Genomic DNA, 6,603 nt, shown 5'->3' with positions numbered 1-6,603 from the left:
CTTCCCCTACATTACTGACTTATTCATACCACCCATGAAGTCCAGCCACTGCCCTGCTTTCTCTGGAAAGCCTTCCCTTGATACTCTTCTGTTGGCAGGGGGTCTTTATTTGTTTTTTTCTTGTAGCCTGTGTTCCCGCTTATGACCCTTCATCCTAGTTGTCTCTGTGTGTAGTTCACTCAGTGGACTCTGAACTCCGTAAAATCATGGGCCAGATCTTAAACAAATCAATATTCTCAGCAGCTAATACCATGTCTGGAACATGGCAAATTGTCAAAAAAAAAGTACGGGATTGAACGGCTCTGTTTGGGAACAGCTGTTAATGTCAAGCCCTAGGGACCTAAGTTTTCAAGCCTCTCTGGACATGTTGCTACATTATTTTTAATGTTCATAAATGTTGCAGATATAATTTCTTTCTTCTTTCCTTTTTTTGTTAATAGTATCAGCACAAACGACAACTATTTAACTTCTTTATGTTAAGTTCATTAAATGCATAGCTTACATAGTTGATTTAACAACTATTTGTTATGTGAAAATCAAGATTGGGAGTGAGGCTTTTGGGCCACCTATAGAAATCTTGATTCTTGGTGGTGAATGTAACTCAAGAATTCATTCATTTAGTAAACTCATATTTATTAAACACATATTGTCTTACCCTTTTCAGGCTACTCTAACAAAATATCATAAACTGGGTGGCTTATAAGCAATAAAAATGTATTTATTTTTTTTGAGACAGAGCCTCAAGCTATCCCCCTGGGTAGAGTACCGTGGCATCACAGCTCACAGCAACCTTAAACTCCTGGGCTCAAGTGAGTCTCCTGCCTCAGCCTCCAAAGTAGCTGGGAACACAGGCAACCACCACAATGCCCAGCTATTTTTTTTTTTTTTGGTTGCAGCTGTCATTGTTGTTTGGCCGGCCGGGCTAGATTTGAACCCGCCATCTTAGGTGTATGTGGCTGGAGCCTTAGCCACTTGAGCCACAGGCGCCGAGCCATAAAAATGTATTTGTTACAGTTCTGGAGGTGAAAAGTCCAAGATCAAGGCATAGGCAAATTCAGTGTCTTGGTAGGAAGGGGGACCTAGTTGCTGGTTCACAGATGGTCATCTGTTTTGCTGTGTCTTCACCTAGCAGAAGAGTTGAAGGAAATTCTTTATGTTTCTTTCAGAAAGAAACCAATCTCATTGATGAAGATTCTTCCCTCATGACCTAACTTGTTCATCCAAACTCCACCTTCTAATACTATCTACCTTGTGAGTTAGGATTTCAACATATAATTGGGGGGGGAGTACAAACATTTAGACAATAGCACATTTTATAGTGTAGCGCATTCTTGGCCAGATACTTTGCCGAGAACTGTGGATATTGTAATTCTCAAAATAAACAAGGTCTGTGCAAAGAAATTGCAAAATTCAACTATAGTAATATACTATTTAGACAAAGTATTCAGCTTGAAGAATGAGGGGGTACAGCCCCCTGTAAGGGCCAGACCAGCGCTATTTTGTTGTCTACTACATAAGCTCTGTTAAACCGCAGGGCCACTCCCTGCTGCTTCCCCCACCCCTGGTTGCACAGCCATTAAGCCGTTGAATTGAGTCACCTAAGGCAGACAGCTGCCATAATAGGCAATAAGTATCAGTTTCCTTGAACAGCTCCCATAATAGGCAATAGGTTTCTACTTCCTTGAAATTCAGGTATTCTCCTTCCTAATTAGGCTACACCACCTCTAGCCCCAGTTAAGAAATCCCCCACCCCTCACCTGTACCAATCCAAATCCTCCTTTACTAATGAAATCATCAACCACCAATGCAAATCCTCCTTTACTAATGAAATCATCAACCACCAATCAAGAGTGTACCCATATCAGACCCTACCCTTCTTGCTTTCTGTACCCCATAAAAACCCTCTCCACCCTAGGTTCGGGGCTCGTCCTCGGCTTGCATGCCAGGAGAGTCCGAGTCCGGGCCTGAATAAAACTCACCTCTTGCTTTTTACATCGGAGTGTGTCTCGGACTGTTTGTTGGGGCCACTTGAGAGAATTTTGGGCATAACACCCCCACGCTCAGACATGGCAGTTTGGTCTCATGTGCTCCCCGTGGAACATAGAACTAAGATGGAAATTCCCTTACTCTGAGAATATGCCTGGGCCCGCTGAAAAGGAGAAATGTTCTTAGAAAGGAATTTGCCAGAGGACCACACTGGATCGAAGCTGGGCTAAAACACCTGTCAAAGCATTGGGCTACTATACTTTGCTTCTTTCTCCTCATTAACATACTAATTACTTGTCTTAGGTTAAGGAAATGGGCTCACCAAACAGACAACCTGACACTTTTGTGATTTAATCCCAAGTAAAATATTCTTACTTTGTAGCAATTGTATATGTACTCAGCAGTAATTGTATTGTATTGGAATCTTTATGGCAGTTTCCATGATCTTACTTTGCTGTCTTAACTGTATTGATATTTTAAACTTTTATCTGATATTTTGGGGTATATAAAAAAATCAATAAAGATGAGTACTTGCAGGAGGCTGGAGCAAGCCTCAGCCTCCTTTTTCAAATTAATCATCTCATCGGGGTGCTTTTCTCTGCATCATCGACCAGTTAGCTCCGAGAACAGTAACAGAAGAATGTACTCTGAATCTTATTTGTGGCATTTGAGCAGTATATCCTTATTATATTTACTTCTATTTGGGGGATCCTCTTTCAGCTACTTTTCTACCAGAACTAGTACCAGGCTCTACCTCGGCATGGATTTAGAAAATGTCACATCTTCTTCTGGGTGAATTAAGCAAAAAATAAGTTATCATTTTTCTTCTTTTTGACTACTTTCTTTCCTTTTTTTCTATTAGAGACAGCTTCTCACTTTGCCTGGTAGAGTTCCATGGCATCATAGCTCACAACAACCTCAAACTCTTGGGCTTAAGTCATTCTTTTGCCTAAGCCTCCCAAGTAGCTGGGCCTATAGGTACCCACCCACAAGACCCCGCTATTTTTTACAGATGGTCACACTCTGGCTCAGGCTGATCTTGAACCTGTGAGCTCAGGCAATCCTCCTGTCTCAGCCTGCCAGAGTATGAGCCATTGTGCTTTGCCTCTTTTGTCTGCTTTCATTGACTGTTCAGGCACATGATGCATTTATAAAAAATCAATAACCAGAATTTTTAATTAAAGGAATTCTCCCTGCTACCCTTTTATCCCCACAAAGTGAACTATGGTAGGCTGAATGTTGCCCCTCATGGATATGCACATCTTAATTTCTGGAAACTATAAATTATTACCTTTTTTTTTTTTTTGCCAGAGTCTCAAGCTGTCCCCCTGGGTAGAGTGCCATGGCATCACAGCTCACAGCAACCTCCAACTCCTGGGCTCAAGTGAGTCTCCTGCCTCTGCCTCCCAAGTAGCTGGGACCACCACAGGCGCCCACCACAGTGCCCAGCTATTTTTTGGTTGCAGCTGTCATTGTTGTTTGGTGGGCCCAGGCTGGATTTGAACCTGCCACCTTAGGTGTATGTGGCTGGTGCCTTCGCCATTTAAGCCACAGGCGCTGAGCCTAAATATATTACTTTATATGAAAAAGGACACTTTACATTTGTGATTAGTTAAGGATTTTGAGATGGGCAGATCATCTTGGATTTGGTACATGGGCCTAATGTAATTACAAGGGCCCTTGTAAAAAGGAAGCAGACGAGTTGGAGTGAAAGAAAAATATTTGAATATGTTGTACTGCCAACTTTACAGACACACGAAGGTTGCTAAGAGTCAAGGAATTCAGATGTCCCCTACAAGCTGGATAAGGTAAAGAAATGGATTTCCCCTGGAGACTCTGGAGGGAACATAGCCCTGCCAACAGCTTGATTTTGGCCCAATGAAACCTTTTTTGAACTTCTGACCTCTAGTACTATAAGGATAAATATGTGTTGTTTTAAGACACTAAGGCTGTGGTAATTTATTACAGCAACAGTGGAAAACTACCACAGGGACCAAGTAGCCAAGCTAAGGTGTTAAATCAGCTAAGCCTACTCCAGTAGGCTCTTTTGGGAAGTATGGTAAGACTTACTAGGATGGGGGGACTTAACTAAGGAAGTTTGAAGCTGATAAAGCCAACAGGGCAGACGACCACCTTGTTTTATAAGGGGTAGGAGTCAACATAGGAAGATCCAGTAGCAACCACTGTCCCCAAATTAAGAATCATAAATCCAAGCGTCAAGAGCCAAGCAGAAACTAGATTAGGAAGGACACAGTTAAGAAACAGATAAGAAGGATATAGGATAGCTTCATAGGAAGTTGTTAGAGTAGCCACAATTCACATTTATTAGACTATGGGTACCATATGATTAAGGAAAATCTAGCTGACAATGGAACTCGTTAGCATTTATTGAGGACCTAATACCAGATAGTATATATATTTCATTTGTCCAATAACCCCATGAGAATTACTACCCTTGCTTTACTAATGCAGAAACCAATTCAAAGAGGTTAAGTAACTTGTTGAAGGTCACAGGAAATACTTGGGATGTGAATGAGAGGTTGACCCAATTTCCAATCTTAAGAGCTCTGCCCTTTCTTCCACACCATTACCGTAGGCTTGCTTTCAGGAAAAAGGCTTGTTGACTAAGTGGTTGTATGCACAGATCAAAGTAGAAAACCCAGTGACATCTTTTGAGATACTCATTCTATCAGTGAGAACTTGAAAACGAAGTTAAAAATTAATCCACAAAGCCAAACCCAGGCTTCCTGCTCTGAGAATATAGGATCAAACTTGTGCTGTCTGACTGCCACGTGGCTCTCTATTTATCCCTGTGAAACCTGGCAGAATTATTTAAAAGGAAAGAAGGGATGGAAACTCCCTCTTTCTTCAAGTCAGGATTATGGTCTAGGGCTTAAAATACTGGTTTAATGGTGAAGGTAAGTGCTGTTCTTCTTTTTGAATAGGTGGTAATTACTAATCTGTCAGAGGTCCATTAAAGGGAGGGAGCAGTTTTAAGGGAAATCAAAGAAAAAACACTGACAGAAGCCTAAAGATCTCCATCTGGGAATGTTTAGTTCCAAAACAAACTTTCTAAAAAAGGTAACTGATTCAATCAAAACCCTAGATCAAGACTTGAGAGGCTACTGGTGCCAATGGACACTGTGGATGATTGTCACTTCTCCAAGGACCATGTGAGTATTAATCATGATGCTTTAATGGATTGGACTGGCATTGACTGTGGAGTAAAATATTGGATCAGAATTGACCAGGTTTGGTTTTGGGATTGTGACTACCGAGCCTTTTCAGACTTCTTTCAGTATTTGGAATTGCTTCTCAGGAAAAGGAGAAGATGACTGAAGTTGCAAGTAAGATTGAAGGCAAGAAATTGTGTGGGCTTGTACAGATTACCTGACATGTTGCTGTTATTGCATAGCTAAGAAAAGGGACCCAGCGAGATTTTCGTTAGCAGCTGTGAATTCTATGATGGAATAGCAGAGGGAAAAAGACTCAGTGATGATACAATCTATCAACCTATCCAGAGAAAATCCCAATTCAGAGCACAATGGAGCACATACTGGCCTGAGTTGCTCGTTGGGGAGGAATGGTGCGGGAATTCCTGAACATCTGAAGAGTCGTGGACCCCCTGCAGGCTGTGCTCCAACTGCACCCTAGTTTTTGCTTAACACTGTCTTCTAGAATTGCCCACCATTGGTCCTTAATACACTTTTTCTTTTTTCATAACTAAGTACATAAATTAATTGGCAGCAGGATAGAAATGATATACTGGAACAACCAGTTTTATCTCAGAACTACAAGTTTCTCAAAAAGGTAGGCAGGTGATGAGAGGGGCCTCAGTTTTACTAACACAGAGGGAATTGCTGCTTACTCTGTTCTCTGACGTCTGTATGAAGATGCATCCCATCTCCATATATCTTGTGGATTCCAGGCCAAAAGAATCCTCTCTCAAAAAGAAAAGTTTAAAAACAATTTAACAATCAATCCAAAGCACTTTTATAGAAATATATTTTATTTGCTGTAAGCTTGTACTTACTAATAGACTGCCAATACTATGGCTGTTTATTACTGCCGTTATTATAAATAACATTATACAATGTATGAGACTTTACAATTTACAAGGCACGTCTTGTATCTTTGTTTTCATTCCAAATAGCCCTGTGAAGTAATATTACCCCCATATTTTTCTCATGAAACAATTAAGGCCCCGGAAGTTTATGAAACTTGTTCTGAATCTTATTTAGATTGGGATTGGCAGAATATCTAGTCCCTAGATACCCTCTCAACTGTAGGTTCATGCTCTTTGAACTACATTTAACATTTACTCTGAGTAAACTGTAGGAGACTTGGCTAACAGAAATGACGCAAGACAGGCTGGATATTAGGGGAAACCCAAGAGTAATGGAAAGACTATTATAACAAAATAATGAGTTCCAGACTAAAATGAATAGGGAAAAACTATGTTTTAGCTTATGCATAAACCATAATGCTTATATTATTGATTTTATCTCAGATATAACCTATCCTGTGTCATGCATTATTTTTTAATATAAGATTTTCCTTTCACTTAATTTCAATTCATTTTTAACTTAATTTTCTTTCTTTTTTTTTTTTTTTTTT

General features: G+C 40.3%; 1 protein-coding gene across 5 annotated transcripts in view; it reads left to right on the top strand.

The window, feature by feature from the left end:
• Nucleotides 1-4,702: 4,702 nt before the first annotated feature.
• SLC17A2 (solute carrier family 17 member 2) overlaps nucleotides 4,703-6,603 on the top strand; it is a 26,628-nt gene continuing 24,727 nt past the window's right edge. For 3 of the 5 annotated variants that reach the window (XR_002773142.1, XR_002773141.1, XM_023512568.1), the window contains exons 1-2: nucleotides 4,704-4,904; nucleotides 5,093-5,159. The gene's annotated coding sequence lies outside the window, so the exon portion shown is untranslated. Of the gene's footprint in view, nucleotides 4,905-5,092; nucleotides 5,160-6,603 lie in introns of all 5 variants that reach the window. The other 2 variants (XM_012804581.2, XM_023512567.1) reach the window with 2 other exon arrangements.

This window comes from Otolemur garnettii, unplaced genomic scaffold (genome assembly GCF_000181295.1).
Source record: "Otolemur garnettii isolate 467f Iridium unplaced genomic scaffold, OtoGar3 scaffold00029, whole genome shotgun sequence".
Taxonomy (NCBI): domain Eukaryota; kingdom Metazoa; phylum Chordata; class Mammalia; order Primates; family Galagidae; genus Otolemur; species Otolemur garnettii.
This window is presented reverse-complemented; position numbering and strand designations above follow the sequence as displayed.